This window comes from Callospermophilus lateralis, chromosome 18 (assembly GCF_048772815.1).
Source record: "Callospermophilus lateralis isolate mCalLat2 chromosome 18, mCalLat2.hap1, whole genome shotgun sequence".
Lineage (NCBI taxonomy): Eukaryota > Metazoa > Chordata > Mammalia > Rodentia > Sciuridae > Callospermophilus > Callospermophilus lateralis.
This window is the reverse complement of record NC_135322.1, coordinates 66390176-66406355: the sequence shown is the minus strand read 5'-3', so window position 1 is coordinate 66406355 and position 16180 is coordinate 66390176. Positions and strand designations below refer to the sequence as shown.

The 16180-nt window shown below is 44.9% G+C and overlaps 1 long non-coding RNA gene across 1 annotated transcript; it reads right to left on the bottom strand.

Moving 5' to 3' along the window:
* Positions 1-113: 113 nt before the first annotated feature.
* On the bottom strand, positions 114-2275 carry LOC143383104 (uncharacterized). The gene is made up of 3 exons (XR_013089119.2): positions 2158-2275; positions 1327-1396; positions 114-185 (listed from the first exon to the last, which is right to left on the bottom strand). It is a non-coding gene; the product is annotated as an uncharacterized LOC143383104 (long non-coding RNA).
* Positions 2276-16180: the final 13905 nt, after the last annotated feature.

Genomic DNA, 16180 nt, shown 5'->3' with positions numbered 1-16180 from the left:
TGCTGGGAGTCTCTGTCCTGGGGTCCCCGTGGTCATGGTGGCAGAGTGCAGCTTGTGCTGTGGGCAGGGGCAGGCAGTGCTGTAAACAGGAAGGCCGTCCTGGGGCTCGAGCCTCCATCCTGGGAGTGAGGCCTGTGTGGAGTTGGTCCTGGCCTAGTGGTCAGTCCTGGAGAGGGGAAGCTGGCCTGGGAAGAGGGAGAGACCTGGTCTCAGGTGCAGCCCCTGATACAGGGTGCTGAGGGGCAGGCAGGGACCTTAGGGAGGCCAAGCAGGGGCCCAGGAAGTGAGCATCCTCCTGCTGACCACCACTGTCCGCTCAGGGGCTGGGAGTCCAGGAGGCAACTGTGTGGGAGACCAACTTTGACGTGACTGAGTCACACTCCCCCGCTGGGTGCTGAGGCGCTCAGTCACAGAAATGTGGCAGAGCTTTCCCCACCTTCTTGGGTTCAAGGGTCGGTGTCTGGGGCATAGATTTGTCTTGCTACAGCCCATGGGTGGACCTACGCTCACCTGTTCCTTTGTGATATAACCCTTGCCCTGTTTAGGGTAGAATCTTCCATGGAAGTGCCTTGTGGGTCCCCTTCTCTTACTGTGTCCTTGGGTGTGGCCTACCCAGGTGTCAGTCAACCTGCTGACAGTGGACATCATGAAGATAGACTCAGTCCCCTGAAACCTGACCCCTTGCCTCTTTTGAATAGCTTCTCCTCAATAAAAGGGGTCAGTGCATGCTCTCTCTCTATCTTCCTGAGGACCCTTAAGGTCAGAGGAGCCGTCACAACGACCCCAAAGAAAAAGGTATTTGTATCTCTTGTGTGGTCATTTTGCACAGCCCAGTCAGCCCAGTTTACCTGGAGTGGCCCCTGAGCCTTTTAGTTGCAAGAAGAGAAACCTGGCACATGATTTTGGAAATTCAAATGGAAATGAAACCCATTAAACACTATTTGTCAAAAAGTGGTGATTTAACAAGCTTTGAAAACTATATTCAGTGAAACAGAAGAAAATCCATGTAATCTTTGTGATACTGTGTGTTTGTGTGTGTGTGTGTGTGTGTGTGTGTGTGTGTGTGTGTTCTGGAACTGGGGACCAAATGCAGGGCAGCACACATGGTGGACAACCTCAGCTACATACAACCTCAGCTACAATACTCAGCTACATCCCTAGCCCTTGGTGATGAGTTTTAACACACAATACTAAAAGTAAATTGGCAGAAGAAAATATTGATAGCATGGACTTTATAAAATCAAATTTTTACCAAGTGTGGTGTTGCATGCCAAGAATCCTAATTACTCAAAAGGATGAGGCAGGGGGGCTGGGGATGTGGCTCACCTGGCATGCGTGCGGCCCAGGTTCAATCCTCAACACCACATACAAACAAAGATGTTGTGTCCGACGAAAACTAAAAAAATCAATATTAAAAAATTCTCTCTCTCTCTCTCTTTAAAAAAAAAGGCTGAGGCAGGGAGATTGCAAATTCAAGGCCAGCCTGGGAGATTTTTAAAGGGTTGGGGTATAGCTCAGTGGTAGAGCACCTGCCTGGCATATGTGAGGCCCTGGGTTCAATCCCCAGCATCACATGAAAAAATTAAATTGTATACTCTGTGAAAGACAGAACAAAAAGAAAAGCTATAGACTGAGATAAATTATTTACAACATGCAATTCTCTTGTGCAGAAACCTCTTGTGAAGAAGCATACCACATAACTAAGGCAGACAAGGCCATCGAGGAGGTGCAGCTAACTCCCTGTTCCTTAAGTATGGGCCCTCTATAATGACTTCCTCCAGAAACACATACAATAGGGACATGCAGAGAACAGTAACTCCACAGTCAGAAACTTGAAAGGCACTCCCCAGCCAGCTGAGCACACTCAGCACTAAAGTGACATTCACCTTGAGGGCTTGAGATGACAGAGCAGCTCTCCACCTCTGTGACCTGCTTGCCCCAGACCCACAGCCCCAGGATAAATATGAGAAAAACATGGAAACTTGAAAGGCACTCCCCAGCCAGCTGAGCACACTCAGTACTAAGGTGACATTCACCTTGAGGGCTTGAGATGACAGAGCAGCTCTCCACCTCTGTGACTGCTTCCCCCAGACCATGGCCCAAGTCTAGATGTGAGGAAAAACAAGTAAACCCCAAAGTAGAACAATCTACAAATACCTGACAGGTCCTCCCCATGTGCCGAGGTCACTGGAACAAGGAAGTTCAGAGAAACTGTCACCCCAAGAGGAGTCTACAGAGACATGTTGACTGGATGTCATTTGGGGTCCTGGATGGGGTCCTGGAACAGGAAGAGGCAGAACTGAGAATCCAGAGGAAATACAACTTCAGTTATTTATAGCATACTAGTGTTGATTCTTCATGACAAATGGTCTAAGATGTTAATACATCTGAGATAGTGCACCTAAGTCATCACAAGGGCAAAGTCAGGTTGAGGCTTCCTTTGAAATTTCTGTATAAAGATAAAGATACTCAAATAAAACTTTAAACATGACTACATTTCCAGCTGGGTTGTGGCTCCATGGTAGAGAGCTCACCTAGCATGCACAAGGCACAAGGACAAGCCAGTCACATGCCTGTCATCCCAGTTACTTGGGAGGCTAAGGCAAGAGGATCATACATTTGAGGCTCACCTGGGCAATACAGCAAGACCATGTCTCAAAATTAAATTTTAAAAAGGGCTAGGGATATATGTAGCTACGTGCTTGCCAAGCACATACAAGGCCCTGAGGTCAACACCCAGTGCGAACAAAAACTCTCCAGGCCACACAACTGATCACAGACAACCATTGCAGGAAAAGAACAGGGAAGAAGCCATTATATCAACCTCCCAAAAATAATTAAAGTAAACCTGCACTTTGTTCAGCTCACAATGCTAACATATCTAACCTCTGCTTCTACTAATTTAAATATGATAATATTTTAAATATGATAGCTTTTTAAATATGATAAAAAGTGTATGTACTTTTCTAATAAACCCAGCAGATGTGCAATATACTCAACTCTGCTCTAAAAGCCAACTTATAAGCACATAGGGGCACAATCATTAGGATAAAATGTAATTATGGCACTTCACATGAAATAACTCTTAGTGTTAATAAACATATAACCTCAAAGGAAGAAATTCAAATTTCTGAACTCAAAACATAATGGTATATTTTCAATGATACTTCAAACAGATACAAAACACAAACAGAGTTCTCCAACAAGAATTCCTGGCAACATACAAAGCATCATGCTCATCAGAAGACCCAATCCCTTGCTTGCAATGAATAAGAAAACAACTTTTTATAAATGTAAAACTTTAGGGCCTGAGGATGTTGCTCAGTGGTAGAGCACTTTGCCTAGCATATGTGAGGCACTGGCTTCGATTCTCAGGACCACATAAAAATAAACAAATGTAGAACTTTAGTAAGACATAGGGATATGCTTTCTAAATTGAAAAATAGAAAAGAAAATGTTTGCTTAAAAATTTATTTTTAGTAAAAAATATTTCTTAATTACACAACTCAGCTATTGACTTGTCTCTTACACATTGTAATGACTTGGATCCTAAGGAAACTTCATCTACAGTGGTTTTAAAAATCATGCAGGGGATGGGCTGGGGATGTGGCTCAAGCGGTAGCGCGCTCGCCTGGCATGCATGTGGCCCGGGTTCAATCCTCAGCACCACATACAAACAAAGATGTTGTGTCCGCCGAAAACTAAAAAATAAATATTAAAAAATTCTCTCTAAAAAAAAAAAAAAAAAAAAAAAGGAATCATGCAGGGGACTGGGGTTGCAGCCCAGTGATAGAGCACTCGCCTAGCATGTGCAAGGCCCTGGGTTCCATCCTCAGCACCACATATAAATAAAATAAAATAAAGGTACTGTGTACAACTAAAAAATAAATATTAAAAAAAGGATCATGTGGGGTTGTGGCTCAGCGATAGAGTGCTTCCTTAGCATGTGCGAGGCCCTGAGTTAGATCCTCAAAAGCACATAAAAATTAAAAAAGGTTAAAAAAAAAAAAAAGAATCATGCAATATAATAGTTGACATTGAAATTTTTTCTTAGAAAAATTTCATCTAAATCTGGAAGAGATATTGTGAGATATATGTGTGTGTGTGTGTGTGTGTGTGTGTGTGTGTGTGTGTGTGTGTGTAAATACATAATGTTTTTGAACATATCTCTGGATACCTCTGATGCTTGAGTTCTAGCAAATGACATTGTGTGTGTGTGTGTGTGTGTAAAAATATATGTGTGTGTGTATGGTGCTGGGATGGAACCCAAGGCCTCTCAATTGCTAGGCAAGTGCTCTGTCAATGAGCTGCATACCCAGTATGCAAAGACATCTCAATAAGCAGAAAATAATTAAAATCATTTAAGATTATCATGAGAATTTTCAAACAAGACAAGTTTCTCAATGGAAAACCAAGAAAGCAAAAAGCATATTTTAAAAATATTGCTGAGGGAAAACAGCAGAAGTTCACAGGATTAAGAATTCTGTAGAAAATTTAAAAAAACTGAAAACCTGGTGGACATGGGGTATTTCCTAGGAAATACAGACATTGCAAAACAACTAAATTAAGAAAACTCAATCGATCCATTAGCATAGCAAAGTTGGAACTGCTGCTGGGAGATCTCCCACTGGAAAAGACCCTGGGATCATTAGGTCTCACAGCTAAGTGTTACCTGACCTTTCACAAATTCTGATTTTATTTCAAATGTTTATGATCTAGATAAAAAAAAAGGTGACTTTCCTAAATTCAGTTCATGTTCCATCAAAGCCTGATATAGTCAAGATATTTCATCCATGTAGAATGTCAATGTTTATTCAACAGGCTATTTTGTGCACCACTGCAAATGTACTGTCAATTAGTGCCCTGAGCTGTGGCTGAGAGAGTCAGGGCCTGGAAACAGGGTAGGGTCTGGAGGAGGGCCACAGTTTGGACAGGGCAGGGATCTGGAGAAGAGATGTGGGGGCCTTGGGGGAGGGGTCTAGGCAGAGTCTATGGAGGATGTGGTCTGGGGGATGGGGTGGGGTCAGGAGAAGAAAGGCAGGCCTGGAAGAGGGGTCTGGAGGAGGGTCAGAGCCAACAGGAGGGACAACAGATGGTGAGGAATACTGGCCTTGGTGGTCACTCACTCAGAGCCCCTAGTTCTCTAGCCTTCCATCCCAACAACCCACCTCAGGGAAACTGACCTGAGCTGGGTGGAGGCAGCAACAGTCTGCCTCACCCACCACCCTCCACAGTAGGCCCCAGCAGCTTCACTGACTCCTGGGCAGAAGTCCCTGGCCATCCACCACCCCTGCCTGCTCTGTACCAGCCACCATAAAGTGCATGGAAGTAGCAGGTATTCCACTGAAAGAGGAGAGGACCCGGGTACGGTAGTATACACCATCATAATCCCAGCTACTTAGGGAGACAGAGAAATGAAAATTCTAAATTTGAGGCCAGTCTGGGCAATTTAGCAAGATCCTCTCAAAAAGAGAAGTGAGGGTGTTGCTCACTTATAGGGGTAGAGCACTTACATAGGATACATGAAGTCCTGAGTTCAAATCCCAGTCTAAAATATGTATATAATTTAAGGCAATGGGTACACTGTTTTTATAAGACCCAATTCCTTTTATTCTACGTTCATCTTATCATCATTTAAATGCATTACCACATTCATGAACAATGAATTATTTTGGCAGAAGCTGTAGAGCACTTGAAAACTAAAATGTAAGATGCTATTTATTATAGATCAATCAATTCAAGATAAATGATTTCTAAAATGAAGATGTAAGTCAGTGGAAAAGTAGATTGGGCTCATAGAAACCTGACTCTCCAACATATTGGTGCAGGGCAGGCACTGACTTCCTCAACAAGATCCATAAAATTCAAAAAATAAAACCAAGACGCAATAAGTGAAATGCCTTCAAATTAAAATGCTCTGACAAGTGAGGGAAATAGGATCATGAAGAAAGCCCCTCAGAATGGGAGAAAGTCTTTTCCATCTACTTTTCCAACAAGGGATTAATATCCAGAAATATAAATAACTCAAAACATGTAACAACAGAAAAATGAATAGCTCAACACAAAAATGGGTGAAAGAACTAAGCAGACATTTCTCAAAAGGAGAAATACAAATGGCCAAAAAACATGGGAAAAAAAAGATTCAACATGCCTGGCAATCAGAGAAATGCAAATCACATCTACATTAAGATTTCATCTCCAGTTAGAAGGGCAAACATCAGGAATACAAAAACCAACAGACTCTGGTGAGGATAGGGAGAAAGGTACACTCACCTGTTGTTTGTGCAGATGAGTGAAACCAACCACTATGGACAGCAGTACAGAGATTCCTTAAGAAACTAGAAATGAAGCCATCACATGATCTAGCTCTTCCTCCCACCCTTTTTTTTTTGGGGGGGGGGGTATTACCTGAAAGAACAAAAATCAGCATGCTATAGGAATACAGCCATATCAATGTTTAAGCCAGCACAATTCTCAGTAGCCAAGCTATGAAACCTTCCCAGGTGTCTGTCAACAGATGAGCAGGTAAAGAAAGCATGGCATATACACACATCAGAGTTTTACTCGGCCATAAAGGAGAATGAAATTACTGCATCTGCTGGTAAATGAATGGAACTGGAGAACATCATGCTAACTGAAATAAGCCATACTCCGAAAGCCAAGGGTCAAATGTTTTATCTTATACACAAAAACTAGAGGTAAATAAGGAAATATAAAATGGGGAGATCCCATAAAGATAGAAAGGAGGTCAGTGGAATAGAAGGGAGTGTAGGGGGAGAGAGGAGGGATGGGAAAAGGGAGGAACTGAAGAATGAAACTGACCAAACGATCTAAGTACATATACGACCACACCACAGTGAATCCCCCCTCCGTGTCTGTCTATAAACCACCAGTTTAACAAAACAATAAATAAATAGAAGGAAGACCACTAGAGAAAGGGGAGCAGGAGGACGGAGGTGGAGGAAACATGGAAAGACTGGGGTGAAACTGAACAAATTATACTCCATGCATGTCTGCATACATCAAAATGGACCCCACTATTATGGATAAGTAAAATACACCAGGGCTGGGGCTGGGGCTCCGTGGTACAGCACTCACCTAGCACACGTGATGCCCTGGGTTTGATCCTCAGCACCACATAAAAATAAATAAATACAGGTATTGTGTCCAACTACAACTAAAAATAATATTTTAAAAAATTTTCAAAAGAGGGAAGATGCATATATACTGACAATTAAACTGGAATTCTCTCAACCAAAGAAAAATGTGGTTTATGAGTTTAGTTTTGTGAGTTTAGTTCCATGAAATGTGGTTCATGAGTTTAGTACATGGAATAAACTTTCTTAATATTTTTAGATGTAGATCAAACAAACACCTGTATCTTATTTATTTATATGTGGTGCTGAGGATCAAACCCAGGGCCTCACACATGCTAGGCAAGCACTCTACCAGGAAGCTTCAGTCCCAGCCCTGAAATACATTTTTAATAAATGAATTTGTTACAAATAACATACTAAACTGAAATAAAGTAGTAGGCTGGTAACACATGTGCTTTTCCATATTTCTGTGTTCTTTTCTACTACTTTGACACCATTAAAACAATAAGGAGGGCTGGGGTTGTGGCTCAGTGGCAGAGCACTTGCCAGGATGTGCGAAGCACTGGGTTTGATTCTCAGTATCAATAAATAAAACACAATCATGGACAACTAAAATAATATTTGAAAAAATAAGCAATAAGGAACACAAGTAATGGAGTCTCTCCTGGGCTTAGAACCCTTGTGCATCATTCCTCCTTCATCCCACCTAGGATCTCCAGGAAAAACCTGGGGTAACTGTAGGAAGATGATGAGGGGCTGGGGCTCCGGGGTAGAGCAGTCGCCGAACACGTGCAAGGCTCTGGGTTCAATCCTCAGCACCACATAAAAATAAATAAATTAAATAAAGGTATTAGGTCCAACTACAACTAAATTTTATTTTAAATTATGGCAATATATACCCAATGTAAATTATTTTTAAACAGACGATGAGGGTCACAACCTAGACCTAGCCTGAATGAAATAGTGAAGGAGCAGGGCGCACAGCCAGGCTCTCCTCAGCTCAGTCCCAAGGTGGGGCTCTCTCCTCACCAACACCACATTTCCCACACCTATTGCGGGTCATTCCAGAAGCTTCTAGTGCAATTCCCTCAGGCAACTCAGAACAAGAGAGCTCCAGGCATCCCTAGATACATGACCGACAGTGTCCCCGAGCCAGGCATCCACCGGAGGTAGCTCTGAGGAGAAGGGAGCTCTGGGCATCCCTACAGACATGACGCACAGTGTCCCCAAGCCAGGCATCCACCTGAGGTAGCTCTGAGGAGAAGGGAGCTCCATGCATCCATAGAGACATGACCCACAGTGTCCCCAAGCCAGGCATCACCCTCAGGCAGTTCTGAAAATAAGGGAGCTCCAGGAGTCCCTAGAGACATGACAATAGACCCAGCCTGATTCCCTCTTAAAATTGGGAACCATCTTGCCACAAAGCCATGAAAAGCTAATTTTGGTTTCACTGTAAATTACTGCAGATTCTGAACCTGCTTGGAATGCCTGCCCAGGGCCTTGGACTCCCCCTGCCTGGCCATTTGACCAGACAGCAGCCCACTCTGAAACTGCAGTGAGGCCCCATAAACCCTGGCCTTCCCTGGCCAGACAACGCTGCTCTCTGAGGCTCTAATGACCTTCATAAATTCTGATGTCGGGGTCAGCAAAAATGTAAACCAGCCTTTGTGCTCTGCTGTCCGAGTGTTGCTAGCTGTAACCCCCTTTGTGGAACTTCCTGGGTATGGAGCTGCGCTGCGAGGGAGCTGGGGCTGTCTTTTCCCGTAGTTTTGGGTGGGAGAAGCAGCCCGGATGGTGGAAATAATCAGCTTGATTTCATTTGATTTTAATTGGAGTCACTGGTCTTTTCTTTGCGTCCTGGTCTAACAGTGACCCACAGTGACCCCGAGCCAGGTGGCTCCCTGAGGCAGCTCTGAGGAGAAGGGAGCTATGGGGGTCCCTAGAGACATGACCCACAGTGTCCCCAAGCCCAGTGTCCACCTGAGGTAGCTCTGAGGAGAAGGGAGCTACGGGGGTCCCTAGAGACATGACCCACAGTGTCCCCAAGCCCAGTGTCCACCTGAGGTAGCTCTGAGGAGAAGGGAGCTACGGGGGTCCCTAGAGACATGACCCACACTGTCCCTGACCCAGGTGGCTCCCTGAGGTAGCTCTGAGGAGAAGGGAGCTACAGGGGTCCCTAGAGACATGACCCACAGTGTCACCAAGCCCAGTGGCTCCCTGAGGCAGCTCTGAGGAGAAGGGAACTATGGGCGACCCTAGGACCCACAGTGCCCCCAAACCAGGCGCCCACCTGAGGCAGCTCTGAGAAGGGAGCTCCAGGTGTCCCTAGAGACATGACCCCCAGTGTCCCCGAGCCAGGCGTCCACCTGAGGTAGCTGTGAGGAAAAGGGGGCTCGGGCCCTCCCTGAAGGGCGACCCACAGTTTCCAGGAGCCAGGCTCTGCCAAGTGGGTGCTGAGGAGAAAGCTCACCTCTCACCCTGAAGGAGGAGGACTGGCGTTGAAGATGGCGGCGAGGCCCCACCCCTGATGACCACGCCCCCCGATGGCCAAGTGCCCGGATAGCCACGTGCCCGATGGCCACGCCCCTAATGGCCAGTTTGATGGCCACGCCCCGCAGGACCCTGCTCATGCTCAGAGGTTGTGCTCACCCCTAGTTCCTGGTAAACCTCAGCCCTTTCTCCACTCTCAGCTGTTACTGGATAGAACCTGTCCCCACTGCTGTCACAAGGTCTGGCAGAGTTGGCTGTGTCACCATGGAGTGGAATCTCAGGAGAGGAGAAAAATGAGCCAGAAGCCCACCTCCCCGGTCACCAGAGAGCAGGGAGCGGAAACTCCAAACCCCAGCCCTTGTGCTGCAGCAAAAGAAAATTTAAAGTCAGACACCAAAAGCCATGCAGGAGAGGGTTCTGAGAAGTGACCGTGAGGTGGAAATAAACTAAGAGAAAAGTGAGGCTTCAGCAAAAGCACTCTCAAGGGGGAGAGTGGGCATCTCCAGGCAGGGAATAAAAGGAGACAAGGCTGTCCCCAAACCTCACTACTGTTGATGTTTTCAGGAGAACTGGGGACCACCTCTGTACTCTGCCCATCAGGGGGTCAACTCCTCCTTCACGTTGGGCAGTGGAGTTGTTGACCTTAGCTGGTCCTCTCCAAAACTGTCACGGTGGCCATCCTATTTAGGGGGCTTCATCCACAAGTCAATCCGTGTTGATGTGGGCACTGGGGTCAATTGCTGCTCAGAAGTTACCTTAGTGTGACTGTGCTACTAAAGGGATCTTCTGTAGTGGCACCCCCTCCTCCACAGAAAATCTTAACTAACTTTCCCCAGAAATTTTCACCATAATTGATTTGAGGACTCTCAGCAAAAGAGTCTCTGTCTACAAGAGAGATCAATGTAGGTAAACTTCATATTTTCCTGTTTCTCTATTTCACTTGGCCACTGCCCTGGAAGAAATCATCACTCCAGGTGCTCAACACCCCATTACTAGTTTACCACAGACATTTATCCAGTTTAGCAGTTTGTAGAAGTGTGGGGAGCCACTCTGAATGACCCACACCTTCCAGTCCTGAAGCAAGAGGCTCTGACGGATCATTTCAATCAATTCATGGTGACTTGGGCATTGTCCCAGCTCAGAAAGTCGAGGCATGTCTTCAGATGTAGGTCTCTCCCCTGAGGTTGAGCTACACTCACCTGTTGCTCTGTAATCCAACCCCTTTGCCCCATTTGGGATAGAATGGTCCATGGAAACTCCCTTTGTGTGTCCCCTGCTCTTGCTCTGCCTTTGGGTGTGGCCTTCCTAGATGTCAGTCAACCTGCTGACACAGACATCAGGAAGCTAGACTCAGCCCCCTGAAACCTGACCCCTTGCCTCATTTGAATGGCTTCTCCTCAATAAAAATGTTCAGCAGGAGTGTGTGTGTGTGGGTGTGTGTGTGTGTGTGTGTGTGTGTGTGTGTGTGTTCTCTCTCTCTCTCTCTCTCTCTCTCTGCAGACCCTTAAGGTCAGAGAAGCCATCACCATAGGACCCAAAGGAAAAGGTATTTCTCTGTCTCTATGTGATTATTTCACACAGCCCAGTTCACCTGGAGTGACCCTGAGTGTTTTAGTCATGAGAAAGGTGACCATTTGTGGCCCATATAGAACCCCAGGATGAATTTTGGAAATTTAGTGGGTTTGGAATTTCTCTCCAGAAGTTAAGCACGCTTAGGATTGCAGAGTATTGTGGGCTGAATTGCAGAAAGTAAGTGAAGTAGAAGAAAAATCTGTGACATTAACTTTTTAATATTTGGGAGTAGTTTGTCTTTAGAAAGAAAAAAAATTTATAATTCTAGAGACTCTAAATGTAAAGAATTATTAAGATGATTAATGGGATACGTTGTTAAGTCAGGCCTCCCCCATGGGGAAAGTGCTTTTGTGGACTTTTTTGGATTGTTTTTGTGAATTTTTTGTATTTTGAAATATTAGGTAAAGATTTTGGGGGGTTATATACTAGAAGTCTGTGCTTGGAAAGTGAGAAAAGGGGAAGGAGGATTTTCTGATGAGACTTGATACAAGGATTCTTTAGCTGTGGAGGAGTGAATGTTATTTTTGTGAATACTCAGAAGGTTTATACTGAACCTGTTTGCTACATTCTTGTCCTACTGAATCAGAAAGGCTGGAACTCAGCCACTGAGGACAAAAGACTTTAGCTGCTGTTCCCTGTGGGGTCTGTACCTAGGCTCACATCCAGCAGTGCTTTTAACCCTTAAGCAACCTGGCCTGGTGCCAAATGAAGACTGCCCTAAAATCTGAGAGAAACACTGGTGTCTGCCATTAAAACTCACTTTTAAAATCCTCCATGCTACAAGGAAAAGTACAAAACACAGGAGAATACAAGCTGCAAGCGCAGGTCGCAGAGACAAGGCCAGCTGCTACCCATCCCTAGGATCCTGCCCAGGTTGGGGATAGAGACAAATCTAACAGAGTCCCACCAGCTAGGGGAGCTCAGGGAACCCTTGCCTGACTGTGGGCAGCAGGCTCCATGCTGTTTCCGTCACCATGGTAACCACTGGAAGCCTGGCAGAGTGGGCTTCCTGGTCCCGCCTCCCACATTTCAGTTATTTTTGAATTAAATAACCTGACTTTTCTCTGTGGTGATGTTACTCAGTAATGCTATTGATGGGCGGTTTCCAACTATGCTTTTTTATATTTTGCTTTTAATTTTGAAGGTTATGGGGGTGCACTTGCTTGTCGCAGGAACAAAAGCCAGCAATGTTCCTGTGATGAGCATAAAACCCTTACTCTCATTCCTGACTAATTACCAAAAATAAACATAAGGGTCTTATTTCAGCGACATCATGTGACATCACACATTTATTAATGCACTCCTAGTTAAAAGTAAATTAAAATGGATCCAAATATCTTAAGAACCACGTGGTTACATAAAGTTAATACAATTATAAGTTATGCCCTGATTATTAATATATTTTTCTAGGTACTTGGATAACCTATAGTTCTTAATTCATAAAATGATTAGCATATATGTCCAATTGTTTAGTTAATATATATTTATTTAATTGCTTTTCTTCAACAGAAAACACATGATTTATATACTTCTTATACATGCATTTATCTGATGTTCTGCCTTAGCTCCTCTGCTTCTGTTTACAGATATTTTAGATACAGACATCTTAGATAAATATATTTTACTATAAATTTGCTTTCAAGAGAGAATAAAACCTTCAAGTAATCTCTAGTTCTCAAAGTTATTATACAAATATTTTTCTTAAAAATTTTTAGTTTAGTTGTCGTTGGACACAATATTTGTATTTTTTAATGTTTTTAGGTGGTGCTGAGGATTGAATCCAGTGCACCGCACGTACTAGGTAAGCACCCTACTACTGAGCCACAACCCCAGCTCCTGTATAAACTTTTATAAGATGATAAACAAATATAATTCTATCTTCAGAAATATTCAAGGGCTTTAACTATATTTTCATTGATATTTCTTCTTATCAAAGTACAAAAATTTGTTTAGATTCTAGGTTTTCAAAAATTACTCCAAAGTATAACCAGAAAAAATTCTAAAAGGAAAAGATTCTTCAACTGAGAGGAAGCACACATTGGAGGTCCTAAGAAGAATCAAAAAATCATCTTTGGGTGAAACAAGGTCTTCTAGATTTTAACTTTAAAAGTATTTTCCTAAACCAGAAAATCTTTATATCATTATCTAGACAGATAATATAAAAAGCTAAAACAATTAAAAAAGAGATTTATATGTACTGTACTGACTATCAAAATTTTAACTAATCAACTCAAGAATATTTCAGGCTATTTCCCTAATGTTACTATGCTAATGTGAGCTAACATTTTGTCCATATTTTGACATGATAAAAACCTATTAAAATGTTTTTATTTCCTTTAAGGAAGATCTTTATTGCCCAATGATTCTTACTGTTTAATGTGATAAAAATAAATAAATAAATAAATAAATAAATAAATAAATAAATAAAAGACAAATCCTGTAACCAGGCCTCTGGCCCTGAGCTGGAGCCTCACTGAGATGGCTACATCACTGAGAGAAGTTACCAATCAGGCTCCATGGTAAGATCTGGCAGGGGAGGAAGGGAGGGGAGAACCAGCTCCCCCCTTCTCAGTCGCTGTCCTTGAAGGGTTAACTTGCCCACAACAGTGAAAGACAAAGCTGCTTGTGTGTGAACTTCTGCAGACTGGGAACTTCTGAGCCCCTCCCCTTACATGCTGGGTATAGAGTTCTGAAACTACTGAACTCAAAGTTCAGGGGGATTGATTGATTACACCAAAAGCTGTGCCCTCTGAACCTGGCTATAGACAAATAAAATCTGCTTTTTGTTTGGTGTCTTGCCTGGTCTGTGCCCTGCAGCACTTCCTTTCCAGACAAATGGAGCCACCTTTAGTCATGATTTCTAGCTTCCCACCAACCTCAGTGGACAGAGTTAGTCCCATTACTCCTTTCTCTTGACATGTCTTCCCATTAGCTCCTCTGCTTCAGTTTATTTCTACAAATTAACTACCACCTTTGCTTTCTCATCTACTTTGGGAGTAGTTTAAAGAACTCTTGGGACCTTGCCTGCATTTCACTGCTCATTGCTAGCTACTACCTAACACCTGCACCCCAGCCCTGCACTCCATCAGGCCAAGCGCTGCTGCAGCCAGGGGCCAGGTGGGCAGGGGTGCAGACATGTGCAGCTGCAGGAGCTGGGAAATTCTCTCATGCACCCAACAGAAGCCCAGAAACGACCCACTGCAGAGGCCTCTGGGAAGTGAGGTGTTGGAGACAGAGCGACTTAGCCAGAGGCTGCCCCATTTTCAGATCATGGTTTTTCAGAAAAGAAGTTAAGGCTGGATGCAGTAGCACACACCTGAAATCCCAGTGGCTCTGGGGGCTGAGGCAGGAGGTTCATAAGTTCAAGGTTAGTCTCAGCAATTTAGTTAGACCCTAAGCAACTTGGCAAGACCCTGCCTCAAAATAGAAACTGAACAGGGCTGGGTTGTGGCTCAGTTGTTAAGCACCTCTGAGTTCAACACCTGGTGGAAAAACAAAACAAAACAGTTTAATCTCAGCCCATGGTGACCACTGTCAAGGGGAGGAGAACTGACTTCAGATCAAACCCTCTGATGATTCTGGGAATGCAGGCTTCAGCCCCTGCCTTGGAGCATTCTAACTAATTCTAAATAATTCATTCTAGATGATTCAGCTCTAGTCATGGATGCACCTGGGAGCTACAGGCTACACTTTCATTCAGAATTCCCAGGGATTCTTGACTGTGAAATCTGGTGTTCTGCCCCCACACTGTAACCACAGAGGATCTGAGAGCTCTCCAGGCACCTGGAGGGCCCTGGCAGTGTCACCTGGTGTTCTTCCCACACACTGTAACCACAGAGGACCATGGGGCTGTGTGCCACGTGCTGGTCCAGGCACCTGGAGGACCTTGGCAGTGTCACCTGGTGTTCTGCCCACACAGACCTTAGCACTAAGGACCATGGGGCTGTTTGCCACGTGCTGGTCCAGGTGCCCTGGAGGACCCTGGCAGTGTCACCTGGTGTTCTGCCCACACAGACCTTAGCACTGAGGACCATGGGTCTGTTTGCCACGTGCTGGTCCAGATGCCCTGGAGGACTCTGGCAGTGGCATCTAGTTTTCCTCCCACACAGCCCTGCCATAGAGGACCATAGAGCTCTTTGCCCCACACTGGTCCAAGCACCTGAAGGACCCTGGCAGTGTCACCTGGTGTTCTGCCCACACACCCTAGCCACAGAGGACCTGAGAGCTGTGTGCCACATGCTGGCATCTGGAAGACCCTGGCAGTGTAGTCAGGTGTTTTGGCCATGCAGGCCTCACCCCAGAAGCCTACAGAGGCTGCAGGTACCACATACTCCAGGATTCTGGCCAGTGCAGTCCAGTATTCTACAATGTGGCCCTCATTGCGAAGTTTCTGTGAGGTGCTATGTGGGGGCCCCTAGGATTCTGGGAAGTGTATTTGGCCCATGCAGCCCTCACCATAGAGGCTCCTGGGAGCTGCTGGGAGCCATCAGCCAAGTAGGTATGACAATTTCCTTGCCAGCGTACCCCCATGTTTCTTTAGTGGAAGGACTCATGGAAATAGGGCATTTTGCAGCGACATTGCATGTAAGGTGACCTTGCTCAAGGACCAGGGCGGATCCGTGTTTAGGGTGTTCTTGGTTTAGGATAATCCGAGTTTAGGGCGTTCCCCATTTAGAATAGGGCATATCCTGCTGCCTGAGTTCCCCTTGAGTTCTCACGGGATTCAGAATATATTTGGGAGACAGAAGCCCAGTGGAGGTGTGGATTTGGGCAGAGAACGTGGATTTCCCCAGAACGTGTTTGAAGAGGCTGGTGTGAGTTCGGGAATAAAGAGTTGCTGTTTGAATCTACAAAGCTGTGAGTGGCTCGTGATTTGTACCCAGCCAGACTGCGGAAGGGAGCTGCAGGCCCCCAAGCACCAGGGACCTTGTAGTGTGGAGTTCTGTTGGTGCAGACCACATTATAGTGGTACCTTAGAACTCTGAGCCCCCAGGAATTCTGGGCATTGTAGTCTGTACTAC